This window comes from Equus quagga, chromosome 6 (assembly GCF_021613505.1).
Source record: "Equus quagga isolate Etosha38 chromosome 6, UCLA_HA_Equagga_1.0, whole genome shotgun sequence".
In the NCBI taxonomy this organism is placed as follows: Eukaryota; Metazoa; Chordata; class Mammalia; order Perissodactyla; family Equidae; genus Equus; species Equus quagga.
Window position 1 is genome coordinate 89,036,539 of NC_060272.1, and position 15,501 is coordinate 89,052,039.

At 42.8% G+C, this 15,501-nt stretch overlaps 1 pseudogene; it reads left to right on the plus strand.

The window, feature by feature from the left end:
• Window positions 1-5,548: 5,548 nt before the first annotated feature.
• Window positions 5,549-8,256, plus strand: LOC124240772 (A-kinase anchor protein 17A-like; annotated as a pseudogene).
• The last annotated feature ends 7,245 nt before the right edge of the window (window positions 8,257-15,501 follow it).

The window sequence follows — 15,501 nt, forward strand, 5'->3', positions numbered from 1 at the left end:
TCAGGTAGATAACAGAAACCGAATGAATGGCAATTATTACTATATTTAGCATCAAAAAATCTTTTCAAAAGAGGTTACACCTACTATTATATAATCACCAACATCACTCACATCACTTCCTATTTCAAGATGTTTGGTTTATTTGTTTGTTTGTTTTGGTGAGGAAGATTGTCCCTGAGCTAACATCTGTGCCCATCTTCCCCTATTTTTGTAGGTGGGATACCACCACAGCATGGCTTGATGCACAGTGTGTAGGTCCTTGCCCAGGATCCGAACGTGCAAACCCTGGGCTGCCGAAGCAGAGTGCGTGAACTTAACCACTATGCAACCAGGCCAGCCCCTTGAGATGTTTTTTTAAATTCAGAAATTAGAAGAACCAGTCAGAGGTACATTTAAAATGTCTTCTATTTTCTGATCTCATTCAACACAACTTAAAGCTTGTGTAACAGTGGAGAAGCACATGGGTCTACAGAAGGCAGAGGCAGTGACAATTATTGTGGTGCTACTACTTGGGGCAAGAACTAGATCCTTTCAGGTGTGTTGTCAACTTAATCTTCACGGATAGCAGAGGAGGGACTGTCATGCCCAATTCACAAATAAGAAAACTGAGAATCGTTAGATTTATTAGTATAATTAGTAATGAATCTAATGAGTGAAGAGTCTAAAGTCACCCACCCTGTAAATAAACCCTTTCTGACTATGTTCTTTCCACTACATTCAACTTAGGGGCAAAGTAAATCCCTCCTTGATTTCAGAACTACACAGAAGGCTCCACCAGATGGTGTGAGAGGTGCAACAAGAGCTCCAAGTCCTGCCAGGCCCACAGCCCACAGGCTGCCTGTCTTGTGACCCATTTTTCTTTCTGCTCCACTCCAAGGGAGAGCGTCATCGCCCCTGCCCAGAGCGTTACTACGCAAAGCAAAGCACACAGACCTGTGAAGATGCCATCCCATGCAATCAAGGCAAAGGTCAGGGCTTGTCTCATTTTGTGTGTGTGAATGGAAAAATGAAAAGTTTCCTTCCTGCTCAGCCCCTCTCTCCTTGTCACCATCTCTGGAGTTTCCTCTCACTTGCCAACCTCATATCCAGTCCCCTCCAGCATCCTCTGTTCTCCCTCAGCTCCTGCATCTCCCCTCTAACCTCGGCTTCTCCTGCACACACTGCTGCCTCTTCAGACACTCCCATCCTTCAAGGCCCAAATACAGCGTCCTCCTCCAGGAAGTGTCTTCCGCCTACTCTGTCTTCCTTCTCTGCCTGTTGAACTTGGAATCTGCCTAGAGAATGTTATTTTTACTACTTCAACAACTACTTAAGACATCTGCCTCAGACTCTCCCAAGCCCCATTCTCATTTTCCCAATACCTACTTCTTGTCCCAGAGACCCTTCAGATCAACACACCCCACAGTAAACACAATCTGAGTTTCCTCTGACAGTCACTCTTTCTGTTCATGGACCCACTGTCCAATCAGTTACTCAGGTTTGGTACCTTGAAGTTCTCCTAGATTCTTCTCTTTCCCTTGCATCCTGCCCAACCCACCTACCTCCAATGAAGGTAAACTCGAGGTCAATTGATTCTCTCTCCTCAACATTTCTCTACTCAGATCTCTTTCCGCATCCTCAATACGCACGTTTGCCACTCTCAGCATCTCTTAGCAGACTTTTTTTGACGAAGACGAGCCCTGAGCTAACATCCACCACCAATCCTCCTCTTTTTGCTTCGGAAGATCGGCTGTGAGCTCACATCTGTGCCCACCTTCCTCTATTTTTCATGTGGGACGCCTGCCACAGCATGGCTTCGTCAGTGGTGAGTAGGTCTGTGACCGGAATCCGAAGTGGTGAAGCCCAGGCCGCAGAAGTGGGACATGAACTTAACTGCTGCGCCACTGGGCTGGCTCCTTGGCAGACTTTTTGAAGTTACCAGCACATCACCTCATGACTGGCCTTGCCCTCTGCCCTACTCAAGTCATCCTGCAGGATAACGCCAGTGTGATCTTTCTAAACTTCAAACCTGATCATTTTCCTCCATAGCTTGCCATAGAAAGGTGACCCCTTCTCAATATTCAAGAAAGAAATATCTTCTACAGTGTTTTACTTGTTAAAACTTATTAGATTAATGTTGATACCTGGTAGGAGACATACCTATTATCCTTTTCAAAATGATCTTTTCCCTAGCCTGTCTTCTATATAAATTTTATAATCAGTCACATTTCATTAAAAAACAATCTTTTGACTATTGATTGGCATTGCATTAAATTTATTTTGGGGGAAAATCCATTTTTATGACCCTGAGTCATCACATTTATGAACATGGTATCTCTCTCCAATCTATGCATTTATTTACTGTTCTTCAATAAACTTTCAATTCATGTTTTCTATTTTAAAAAGTGATTCCATTCTTTCCCCAGGCAGCCCTTTTAGCTTACATGTCTACTCTCCTTCCATGTACTCCAGAACTTAGACCCACCTGGAAACACTCAGCAGCCACCAAACACGTCGTGCTCTTTCATGCCTCCACGACAGTTGCCCATGCCCTTTCTTTTCCTGGAGAGCAATGCTCTAGGGAACTCTCAACTTGAAGACCAGCTTCAACGTCACCTCCTCTATGAAGCTTTTCTTAGTCCTCTCAGAAATGCTCTTGCTTCTTGATTCTGTAATGCACCGTTTCATCGTAGCTCTTTTTACATTACATTTTAATTAAACATGTGTATCTCTCCTACTAATTGTGGGCCCTCAGGGCAAGGATTGTACCACATTCATCTGTACCCCTGTTCCTAGTCTAGAGCGTAAAACACAGTGAGTGCTCATTGTTTGCTGAATGAAGGAAGGGATAGAAAACGAATGCATCCTAATGTCTTGTTGCAATTTGGAAAATTTTCAGCTATTTGATCTTCAAATGTTGCTTCCTCTCCTTCCCTCCAATCTCCTTTTCTGAAATTCCTTATTAAATGTATTTCAGAGTTTCTTATCTCTGATCTTACTCTTGCTCTCTATGTCTCCAACGTGCTCTTTCATATTTTTATCTCTTTGACTCTCTGTGGTTTATACTACATTAATTCTTCAGTACTTTACTCTATTTCCCTAATTTGTTCTCTGACTGTGTTAACCTAAAGTTCAGTTCACCTATTATTTTAGTTATTTGATGACTTATTTTTAAGATTTCTAATTGTTTCCTTTTCATTTCCATCTATTTTTGTTTCATATCTTCCTTTTTGTGTATCATAATTTATTATTTTTTAGGGATGTCTTTACTTATATCTTGAGCATTTTAAGCATGCTAATTTTTTTAAAATGTCAAACTTTCTATAAAATTAATATTATCTGAAGTAAATTCATGTTCTAGTTCTTAATTGTGTTTGCAATCGTTCTTAGCATTCATTTTGCCCACACACTTTAGAATTCTGGTCTTAAGCTCATTTTGAATGGGACGCTTTGTGTTCCAGTGTTCCTGGAGGTGAAACTGATGACAATACAGACCCCATCAGCAATCCAATCCACAGCTCAGAGTGTTCCTAATGCAGAAGTGATGTCAATATGGGCAGAGAGCCCCACTCTGCCTCCTGTTTTAAAATCTAAGCCTGGATTTTGGCCCAGGTCTCATATGAAACACTTTCAGTTCTTGTTATGGTAGAAAAGTTGAACTCACAGCCACCATAGCCCTCATGTAGGCCCAGAGCAAAGGAGGTGGGTGGCTTGAATCTGACCTCTATTTTGCATTTATAGTTCCTTTCTGGTCCAAAGAGATTTCATCTTATTTTTGAGGCCACTTATCTCTTTTTTTGGTTGCCTCTATTTAAATTTATTCTACCATTTCAGTATGTTCACAGTGAAAATGTTGCGTCAGAACCTGAACTTACATATGATTTTTGATGTATATGTGTTGCTAATGGATAATCAGGTATTTAGAAGAGCATTATGTCCTAAACTATTGCCCAGCCTCATTGCAATCCAAGTGCCTGGGGAGTGGGGTAGTATATTTTAGAGTTGGGTTTTTTCTTTTTTGTGGCCCTTAAGACTTTTGGATGAAACAAGCAAAGCCCATCCTCTTAGAGCCCGCTTTTAATCTTGCTTCCTTTCCCTTTCATAATGATTCACCTTGGAGTAGTAAGTTGACCACATTGAAATGTCAGGGAGTGGGGATGACAAGATGAAAAATCAGTTCCTTCCCCACTCTGGGAGAAGACCATCAGCCACCTTTGTGTCTAGCTACTGAGCTGAACTGCCTGAGCACTATCTTGATGATATTTTAAAATGCCTTCTTCCCAAGTGCTCCCCAAGTACATATGAATATAGCTGTCTCCAGATTGAAGGTGGCTTCCATGATCACCTTGATGGTGATAATCAGTCTTGATGGCTTCAGATCTCCTTCTCTTTCCCGAATGGTTCTCCTGAGCTCTAGTTCTGTACATCGGATTGCCTGTTAATATCTCTAACTGGATGCCCAGTGCACACCTAAAACTTGAAATGCAATTCATTATTTTCCAGCCCACTTCACCCCATCCCTAGACCACTTTTTCCTATGCTCCCTATTTTGATGAATGACTCCACCAGCTACCCATCTGCCTGAGACAGTAACCTGGCCATTACCCTCTGCACCTCCTCTCTTGACCCCCACAGTCAATTTGTCCTCAAGTCCTGTCAAATCTACCCCCTAGATATCTCCTAATTCCATCTCCTTCTTGGCTTTCTAGTATCACTGCCTTAGTTTGCACTCTTATCTTTCCTTGCCTGAATTATTTGCCAGCTCTCTAACTGGTCTTCTTGCCTCCAGTGTTAGTCACTCTATAACCAACTAGTCCTCCATTATGCTCTCAGATTCATCTTTCTACATGACAAATGCCATAATGATGCTTCTCTGTTTAAAGATGACTCTCCATTGATTTTAGGATAGAATCTTAACTTAGTAGCTTTGCATATGAGGCTCTTCATCCTGGGACTCTGTTCATATTCAGCCTCATCTCTCATCACTTACTGTGCCAGCCTCTAATCCAGGCATAATTGTTATGTAAACCTGAGCCAACCTTGCCCTTTCTCCTTCTGGAATACTTTCTCCAGCCTGCTTTGCCTGACCATTTTTCTGACCATTGGAGTCAGCATTTCCTCTCGAAAGCCTTCCCTAAGCCTCCATTCTGTGTTCCCGTAGTACTCTGCATTCATTCCTCTATTTATTTATTCATCAAGTATTTATCCAGCGGTATGGCCCAGGTATTGTAGATACAACTATGAATAAGACAGTCTAGGTCTCTGCAGCCCAGAGGGCCTATTTGAAACTGGTTACTTGTTCTTTGTCTCTCACTGGACTGAAGTTCTCAAAGGCAGAAATTAATGTGTCTACTAACCTTTGTATCTCCAGCACTTAGCTCTGTCACAGGGGCAGGTGGCAGTGGTGTTGGTCCCTTCAGGGGAGCCTGCACCAGCTGCCATTGGTGATGGCAGTGGGGAGGCCACATCTGCTGGGTCATCACAGGTGTCTACAAGCTAAGCCAGAGTGGGAGCAGCCTGGGACACAGGCAGAGCTCCACACCAGCCCAATGCCCAGGCTACGGCAGCAGGTACCGTGGTCCATGATGCCTCTGAAGCAGTGGGGCTCTCTCTTCTGTACAGGCTCCACCTCAAGCCCACCACAAAGATGACTCTCAGCCTGGCCCTCCCACAGCCGCAGCAGCCCAAGAGTCCATCTACACCTGGGAGATGATGGAAAGGCTGAAGTTCACGGTGCACCATCACCAGCTCTCCATCCTCCCAGCTTCTGAGAGCACCATGGACAACATCTACCTCAAAGGTGAGGTGGAGAACAAGAGTCTGGTCAAGACTTTCTTGGCCTGCCTTGGTGGCAAGACCATCCAGCTCAGCAGCTTCTCCGATGTACTCAAGGCACCCATAACCAAGGTCAAAATCTATTTCCCCACTTGCTATGACTGGGACTACCTCTTCGTCAGGCAAATGATATGAATGAATGTTGCCAGGAGAGAAATTGGACATGATTCACCTGGATGGGCCGCCCTCAAATGGTTCCCCTGAAGGAGTCAGGCTCAGAGAAGCCCAATGAAGAGGTTCTAGTCAAGGTGTTTGAGACGTTTAGGGAGATGTGCAAAGTGGACATCCCCATGCTGGACCCCTACGAGGAGGAGGTAACCTGCCAGAACTTGCACATCTTCAGTTTCGGGGGACACTTGAACTTCAAAGCATATGTCCAGTACCGTGGGTACGTGGGCTTTGTCCATGCTGTGTGTGCCTTGGGCAAGATGTAGCTCATGTATAAAGGTGACAGTGGCAAGGCCGTGGCCTGCAACATCAAGGTTTCTTTTGATTCGATCACACATCTGAGTGATAGTTCAGTGAAGAAAGGGCAGCAAAGAGAAGAACAAAAGCACCAAGAGAAAGAGGCAGAGAATAGGGAGAGAGCGGAGGAAAGGAAACAGAAAGAGCTAGAAGAACTGGAGAGAGAAAGAAAAAGAAGTTTTATAAGAGGGAAAAAAACAGAGGGATCATGAATTCCGTTGGAATCAAAAGAATCTCAAGAAGGTTCATGAAGAGAAGCAGAAAAAGCTCAAAGAAAAAAATACAACTGGGGACCAGCCCAGTGGCATAGTGGTTAAGTTCACACACTCTGTCCAAGAGTGGTCTCTCCAAAACATCCATTGAGCCGCTTGGTCTACACCAAAAAGGTCCTTGAAATTTAGTTCTGTCCAAAACATCCATTAAGACATTTGGTCCATTATTTGTTAAATAATACAAAAATTTAACTTTGTTAAAATTTTTCTATTTTTATTGTAATTCATAATAAATTTGATTTCACATTTATTCTTATTCATCCTCATCATGAAGTTTGGCAGGTTTACTCAAGTCAACGAGCAATTGCTCCCAAGTATGGATTGCCCTGATTATTGGCTGTATATCCTTACATCTGTTAACTTCTGTTATACAAATTTGATGCTGTTGGTGTTGGGAAGTTGGTCTGATCACCATTCACTACTGATGGATAAATATTCCAAGATTCTGGTGGAAATCTCGGAGCTTCTGTTCTTCTGCCTCTGCCACGCCTTCCACAGACAATCTCTCCACCTAACCCATTAGGCCATCTAAAGTTTTCTTCTGCGTTCTCCACAGTGTGCTCAAAAGTTTCCTTACATCTTCTAAAGGCACAAAGGGAAGTCCAGACAACATGGATACACATTTATGGGTGTTTCTTTCTGTTGTCATACACCCACGTGTGAGATCCAAAGAAGACATTTTTTGCCACAGTGAAAAGTGAAACCAGCATCCTTTTATCTGTGCATTTGGTAGAAGTAGTCAAACTGTGTCATATTTGCAATCTCAAAATCCACCATGCACAATGAAGAGTTAAGGCCGAGATTTCTTTCCTGTGCAAATGCAAGTAGTTTTTTGTATGTAGATCTGTAAGTGTCTTCTCACCTGTTCAGGGTTAGTGTGTAAATCCATGGCACACTATAGCCCTCCCTCCAGTTTTTGAATTTAAGAAAGAAAGTTACCTGACACGGTATGAAGGACGGCGGTTAACAATAAGTCCCATTTTTGACTCTTTTGGAAAAGAGCTGTCATCAAATAAAATGAGGTAACATTGATTTACAACATTATAAAACTAGTGTTACCTCAATTAAATAAAAGGTTAAGGTGGTCAAAAAAAAAAAAAAAGGATGAGCTAGAGCAATGAGTGCTGTTCTGGAAAGCTTTCCAAAGTATTTTGTTATTGACATAAGCAGTGTGCAAAATATTATTTATAAGATAATCTAATTTATATATTTTATAAGAGGTATTTATATATATTGATATTAGGTGCCTAATTTCCCACAAGGATCAGGCAAGGGTGGTGACCTCTGGGTAGTGGGAGTGAGACAGGGCAAAGCTGGAGAGAGATGGAGGAAGACATGCTTTTTCATTTCATATTTTTCCTTAGTGTTTGAATATTTTTCCATGAGCTAGTATCACTTTTACGAAAATTAGAAGGGGCACCCAGGGGTGCACAGGTTCATGGGTTTGTAGATTCAGATCCTGGGTGTGGACTTACACACTGCTTGTCAGCCATGCTGCGACAGCATCCCACATACAAAATAGAGGAAGATTGGTACAGATGTTAGCTCAGGGACGATCCTCTTCACCAAAAATACCCAAAAAATGAACATACAACTGGAACAGGGGACGCTGCTGCTGCCTCAGAGGAAGGTGCGGTGCATCAGGCGGATTTGAGAGCTGCTGGGTGGACCCAAGGCACCTGTAGGCATGGCGGGCTGGGCTTGATCTTCAGCACTGGACCTGCCTCCTCCTGCTCTGGGCTACGATCTGTGCGTTTCTCTGAAAATCAGGGCCAGTGTCTCTGCCCGCCCCCTCGGCTGGTTACAACCATAACCAAAAGAAATGTCTTAATACCCATGAAAAAGAATACACTGAAAAAAACCCTTAAAACTTGGAAAGAGTGCTCAGTAACAATTTTTTACTGTTTTAGAGTGACTCAGTAACATTAACAGGAAATTACTCTCAGCTAGAAAGTGCTTGGACTAGTAGACAATCTAAACTAACCTGCTAGTGGTGACGTGATCTTCAAAACTGAAGCGTCTATTCCAAATCAGCCAAGAGTACAGCTAAATCCTTCAGAGTAATAAAACCAATAAAGAGATAGTAAGAGCAACTTATACCTAATAAGACTGGCCTATTTAAAAGAAATCAAACACAGAAATCTGAACTCAGTAATTAAGTGTTTATCCTTTTTTTACCTAACATGGCAAGTTCACCATGGACACTTCAAATGATTCAGACCAAAGAAAGGAAGGAGATACTACACAAGACTTTTAGATTAAGATAAGTTTTATTGTCTCTCTTAAAAAAATGAAATAACCTAGTCTTTCATAACCTTCTTGTTTTGTTAGGGGGAGGGACATAATCCTTTGAGGTGATTAAAATGGGATCTCTCCAGGTCTCCCCATGTAAAACTTTGCATGCAGCTTAAGGGACTTATACATTTTACAAAGTCCATTAAAAAAATAACCCTGATTTAAACAATTTAAAAGAAGAAAATACGGATTGTCGAAACAGGACTTTTCTTTATAACATAGCTCTTTTTAGAGCTTCGGTTTTGTTAGATTAATAAATCTAAAATTGCTTGTAGAAGAGTGGAAATGACATACTATGCTAAATTCAAAGTTTTTAAGAGAAGCAGGGCAGGTCTGTAGTGAGAGCACTGAGCTAAGAATCAAGCCTGGGTCCACACTTGGTGAACGGCACACCTGGCCTCTCTGGGGCTCAGTTGTCTCAGCTGTAATTGAGAAGTCTGAGCAGAAGACATAAGGTGCCCATGGCTTTGCACTACACACCAATAATTTGACTTGCATTGTTTCTTTTCTGTAAAATTTTCAACAAAAAGGAAAGTAAGATATGTAAGAGCTCGACACTGACCTTTACAAAACATTATTGAGAGAAATGGTACAGATGTCTACTCTCCCTAAATTGATCTACAGATTCAAGGCTATCCCAACCAAAATCCTTGCAAGTTTCTTTTTAATGATGGAAACTGACAAGTGATTCTAAAATTTGTGTGGAAATGCAAAAGGCCAAAGTCATCCAAGAAAATCTTGGAAACAAAACTGGAAGATTTATGTAATCAGATATCAAGCACTATCATAAAGGTATGGAAATTAAGACAATGTGGAAATGACCCCACAATAGACTAGGAGACCAAGTATGTATGAGTGTACTTTAGACTCTCATGCATACAAAGTGACTTGATTTATGACGAAGGTGACGCTGCAGTGCTGTCAGGAAGTAAACAGGCATGTGGGGAAAAGTTCATTTTGAGCCCTACCTTATACCATACTCGAAAATCAATTTGACGTGAAAAGTAAAGCAGTTTAGCTTTTAGAATAAATTCTCGATGAATAGCTTCATGACTTTGAAGTAGGCAAAAATGTCTTAAATGGAATATAAAAAGCACTAACTAACGACAAAAGAAAAATGATAAGGTGGATTATATTAAAATTAAGAAACTCTGTTATTCAAAACACCATACCATTAAGTGAATTTTTTTAAAAAAGCAACACAGTGGGAGAAGATATTTGCTATACAGAGATCCAACAAAGAAATTGGATCTAGGATATGATAAGAACTTCTTTAAGTCGATAAGACAGCCATTCCCTTGTTTAAAAAAGAGGAAAAGAACAAGCACATCATAGATATTTGTCATTGGCAAAGAAAAGGAAAAAGAAAAACTATGAAAAGTATGACCCCCCTACAATGGAAAGCTGTGCTTCTCCTGACTGTGGAAGGCCTTCCAAGGCGTTCCCTGACTGGCTCTGTAGTAACAGTTCTGTCATCTGAGTAGCTCAGAAGGAGAAACTCCTCATGGGACAGCCTCCCCTCCCCTTCACGTCCTCCCACATTCCACAGAAAAATAATTCGTGTTCTTCCATCAGTTCTTTCCTTATCTACTTCAGTAAATAATTTTCACGTCCTCAATACTCAAAAATAAGAGAACCTTTGAGCACAAAGTTAAGCAGTTCGAGGCCACTCCTATTGCTTATACCACCAGCACTTAGCCCTGTGGTTTTCCAGCTGTGACACACTTCTCTTCTATGAACCCTTCAAAGAAGATGAAATTTAGATCAACCGTAACTCTGTTTTTGCCTGACACTTGAGCTAGTCTAAAGATTCAGCTGTAAATAGCAGATTAAGCACTTAAGCTGTGTGCGTCCTGTGAAAAGAGCAGAAGAACATAATCTCAAAGTGATTTAAAAGACAAAAAAAAAAACCACCTCGCAATTTCATCAGAAAGCACCATGCACGTGGTAAGCAGTTCTATCTTAACAAGGTGACCAAGTAATTAAAGGGTTAATTAACTGCGTTAACTGTGGCAAACTCAATTTTGTGAAACAGTATCTTAAACACTTCACTTTTATCGCCAGTAAAGGTAAATACATGGGCAGTTATAAAAATTAACATTATTGTAATTTTGGTTTATAACTCCATTTTTTATTTTCTACATGATTTAAAGGATAAATGCATAAAAATTATTAATCTATGTTACTGGACACACAATGCATAAAAAAGTAATTTGTAAATGTTTGTATACTTAAAGTTAAGCTGGTGTTAATTCAAATTAGACTTTTACAACCTTAGGATGTTAAATGCAACCCAGTAACCACAAAAAGTATCTATACAAAACACACAAAAAGAGAATGTGTCTAGCGCAGAAGAAAACCGGGCAGTGGCCAACCTGCTGCTCTGGGGCCACAGCTCTGGAGCGGGGTTAGAACTGGGGGACAATGCTACAGCTGGGGGCAGGGCTACGGTGGGGCGAGGCCACAGCTGGGGGCGGGACCGCGGCGCGGAGGGGTACAGCGGGGGCGGGGCCACAGTGGGGGGCGGGGCTACGGAACCGGAGAAGCCCTTGGCGGAGGCCGAGCGCTGGGGCTGGAGGCGCCTGGGAGCTGTCACATCTCCCAGGAGGCGTGGCTGTCGCCGCGCTCCCGCCCACGCCCGCACTCACTTCCACCGTCGCCGCAGGTCCCGGGACAGAGACTCAGCCTCTGATCGCCAGCAGCCTCGGTCGGCGGCGGCGTGAGGCCTCGCCTCGGCGTGTGGTCGGCGCCGCCAGCCATCTGTGCGCCCGGCCGCCGAGCTCCGCGCGTGGCCCCCTGGTGGGTCCGGGCACCGCCCGACGGCCGCCCCCGCGCCCCAGCGGACGGCGCCTGAGGCCCGTGCGGGGCCCTGTGGCCGAGCGGTGCGGGGCTCCCCACAGCGAGCGCGGGGCGCGGAGCCCCCACCGGCCGGGTCGCATCGTGGGGCGGGGGCCTCAGCCGGGGCTCGGCCGGTCGGGGCTGCGCAGAGGGGACCCCTCGCCCCCGCCCGGCTCGCTCTGCGCGGCGGGGACCTGCGGTCAGGCTGCGGGAGCTCGTCCGCCCGGGGCCGACCCTGCGCGGACTTGGGGGCGGGGGGCGGGGAGCTGAGAGTCTCTGCGATGCGTGGTGGAGGCCGCCGTGAATCCCTCTGCGCCGGTGCTCTGTTTTGGAAGGTTGTTAGTGATTCAGTTTCTTTAATGGTTATAGGTTTATTCAGATATTCTGTTTCTTTCTGTGAGTTTTGACAGATTGTGTCGTTCCAGGTATGGGTCTGTTTCATCTAGGTTATCAAATTTGTCTGCGTAGAGTTGATAGCGTTGATAGCGTTCCTTTGTTATCCTTTTAATTTTCATGGGATCTGTCTGTAGTGCTGGCCTCTCATTTCTTAGCTTGGCTATGGGCTCATCGATTTTATTGATCTTTTCAAAGACTCAGTTTTTGGTTTTGTTGATTTTCTGTATTGACTTCCTGTTTTAATTACATCGATTTCTGCTCTGATTTTTATAATTTCTTCTGCTTACTTTGCATTTAATTTGCTTATTCTTGTTTCCTAAGGTGGAAGTTTAGATTATTGATTTCAGATCTTCTTTTCTGGTATGTGCATTCAATGCTATAAATTTCCTCTAAACGCTGCTGTCGCTGCATCCCACAAATTTTGATAAATTATATTTTCATTTCATTTCTTGCGGTTCCCAATATTTTAAAATTTGTCTTGAGATGTCTTTTTTGAAAACGTGTTACTTGGAAGTGTGTTATATCTCCATGTATTTTGGGGTTTTCCAAATATCTTTTTGTTACTGATTTCTAGTTTAATTCTTTTGTGGTCTAATAGTAGATGTATGATTGCCATTCTTTTAAATTTGTTAAGGTGCATTTTATGGCCCAGAATGTGGTCTGCCTTGGTGAATGTTGCCCGTGAGCTTGAGAAGATGTGTGTCTGCTGTTGTTGCGGAGTCGTCTGTCGGTGTCCATTACGTCCGGTTGATTGATGGGGTTGCTGAGTTCAGCTGTGTTCTAATTGACTTTCCACCTGCTGGATCTGTCCATGTCTGATAGAGGAGTGTTTAGTCTCCAACTGTAATCGTGGATTCGTGTGTTTCTTTTTACAGTTCTCTCAGTTTTTGCCTCACGTATTTTGATGGTCTGTTGTTAGGCGCATACGCATAATGGGTGGTTATGTCTTCTTAGAGGATTGCCCCCTTTATCATTGTGTAATGCTTCTCTTTATCCCTGATAGCTTTCCTTGGTCTGAAGTCTGCTCTGTTTGGAATTAATGCAATTATTCCTGCTTTCTTTTGGTTAGTGTTAGCATGCTTTCTCTTTCTCCATTCACTTACTTTTAAGCTTTATATTTTAAGACTATATATTTAGTTTTTTTAAGTAAAGTGGGTTGCTTGTGGGTCTTCTTTAAAATCTACTCTGACAATGTCTGGGTTTTAATTGGTGCATTTAGATCATTGACATTCAAAGCGATTATTGATAGAGTTTGATTACTATCTGTTATATTTGTTACCATTTTCTATTTGGTGCCCTTGTCCTTTGTTCCTTTTTTGGTCTTTCAATATTTTTCTGCCTTTTTAGGTTTTGATTGAGCATTTTCTATGGTTCCATTTTTTCATGCTTTGTAGCACATCAGTTGTACTTCTTTTTTTCCCCTTTTTTACTGATTTTCCTAGTGTTTGCAATATACATTTACAGTAAATCCAAGTCCATTTTCAAGAAACACTATACTGCTTCACGGGTGGTGCAAGTACTTCATAATAACAGAACACTCCTAATTCCTCCCTACTATCTCTTATGTCATTGCTGCCATTCATTTCACTTATATATAAGCACATATATACAATTTATTGTTTTTTCAACTGTAAGAACCAACCTGTGGATAAACACGAGTCAGTGCTTCAATTGCATGACAAAGTGTAAATGTTAGCAGCACAGACAAACAAAAGCAAATATATTATTGACAGAACGTGAGTCATGCGGGGAAAAAGGAAAAGCAGAGGAACTGTGGGGACACAAACAGTATCAGGCATAGAGGAAATCTTGAGATTAGGGTGAAAGTTGATAAAACAAGAAATTAATAATAACAGCTATTTCTTGGGAGCTTCTGTGTGTGGGACACTAAATGCATTATTATTTCTATCATCAGAGCAACCCCATGGGAGAGGTATTATCCATTTCCTGGGTTTACAGGTGAGGAAACAGAGGCCCAGGAAGGTTTTGTGAATTACTCAGGGATGCAGAGCTAAGAAACTGAAGAACAAGGATCCAAGCCAGGGGTCCATCTCAGAAGCAGTGCTTTCAGCCCCTGTGCTGCCACTTCCCTTGTCACTAAAGGGAGCAAATTTACATGATGTCACAAGAGAGAAGCAGCAAATTGATGAGATGAATATGATGGACTGGGAAGGAAGAGGGAGGAAAAGCAGAGGGAGGGGGAGTTTGTCCTCCCCCTCATGTTAGGTGGTGAAACTGTCTAAGTGGATCTGTCATGAGGCAGCAGGATCAGCACCATGTTTAAGGTTATGGGGGTAACATCGAAGTGGCGAGACACTGTCTCTGGAGAGGGGAATGAGGTGAGAAGGGTTGAATTTCAGTATTATTCGAGTTGCTATTGTGTTCATGTATTTTCATAAAAATAACAGAATGTTTCTGTTTATTTAGAAATCGTTTCAGCTGTGTAAGTGCATCAAAACGTGAAATTCAAAAATCATCTTACATCTGTGACACATCTGTTAAACATTTGTCTTATCAGGATTATTCTTTTTAGCTTGAAAGCGTTTAAAAAAATGTCAAGAAGTATGAATTTTCAAAATTTCTCTCAATGACACTGCAGGCATGGCAGAGACAGGGCGTGGGACTGTAGGAGCAAACTGGTTTTCAGCCCTGCCTCTGAGAGGCGGCTCCATTGCAAAGGGCAGTGATGCTGTGAGCCAGGGAGCAGGGGCATGGTTCTCTGGAGAGTGATTGACAGCTTAGAGTGAGTGATGGGCGGCAGGGGCCTGGAGGGGTCCAGTGGCCTCTCTCGGGGGAGCTATTTGCTTTACAGGGCTGCTCGCATCAGTGTGGTGCTAGGCTCAGTGCTGTGCATTCTTAGGCTCAGTTGTCATACTTTTCCATGTGTTTACTTCATAAAAGTCAGCGCTTCTATGCTCCCTTTAAAATGGGGATCAAAGCACTATTGCTCTACCTCTGTCCATCATCTCTGTACCTATTTATCACCTGCCTACCTACCTGTACTACTCTGCTCAGGCTGCTCTAACAAAATGTCATAGACTGAGGGCCTTAAACAACACACATTTGTTTCTCACAGTTCTGGAGGCTGGAAGTCCAAGATCAAGGCGGATTCTGTTCCTGGTGAGGTCCCTTTTTCTGCCTTGCAGACAGCCACCCCCTGCTGTGCCAACACATGTGGACAGAGAAAGCTTTGCCATCTCTTCCTCTTTTAACAGCTCTGATCCCATCGTGGCAGCTCCGCCTCATGCCTCTTCTCAACCTAATCACCCCAAAGGCCCCACCTCTAACACCATTGGGGCTGGGGGGTAGGGCTTCAACATATGAATTTGGGGGGCACAAAATTCAATCAATAACTCACTCCATCTATTTATATATAATTTATCTGTCTGTCTATCCCCCTATCGTTACGTATAGAACAATA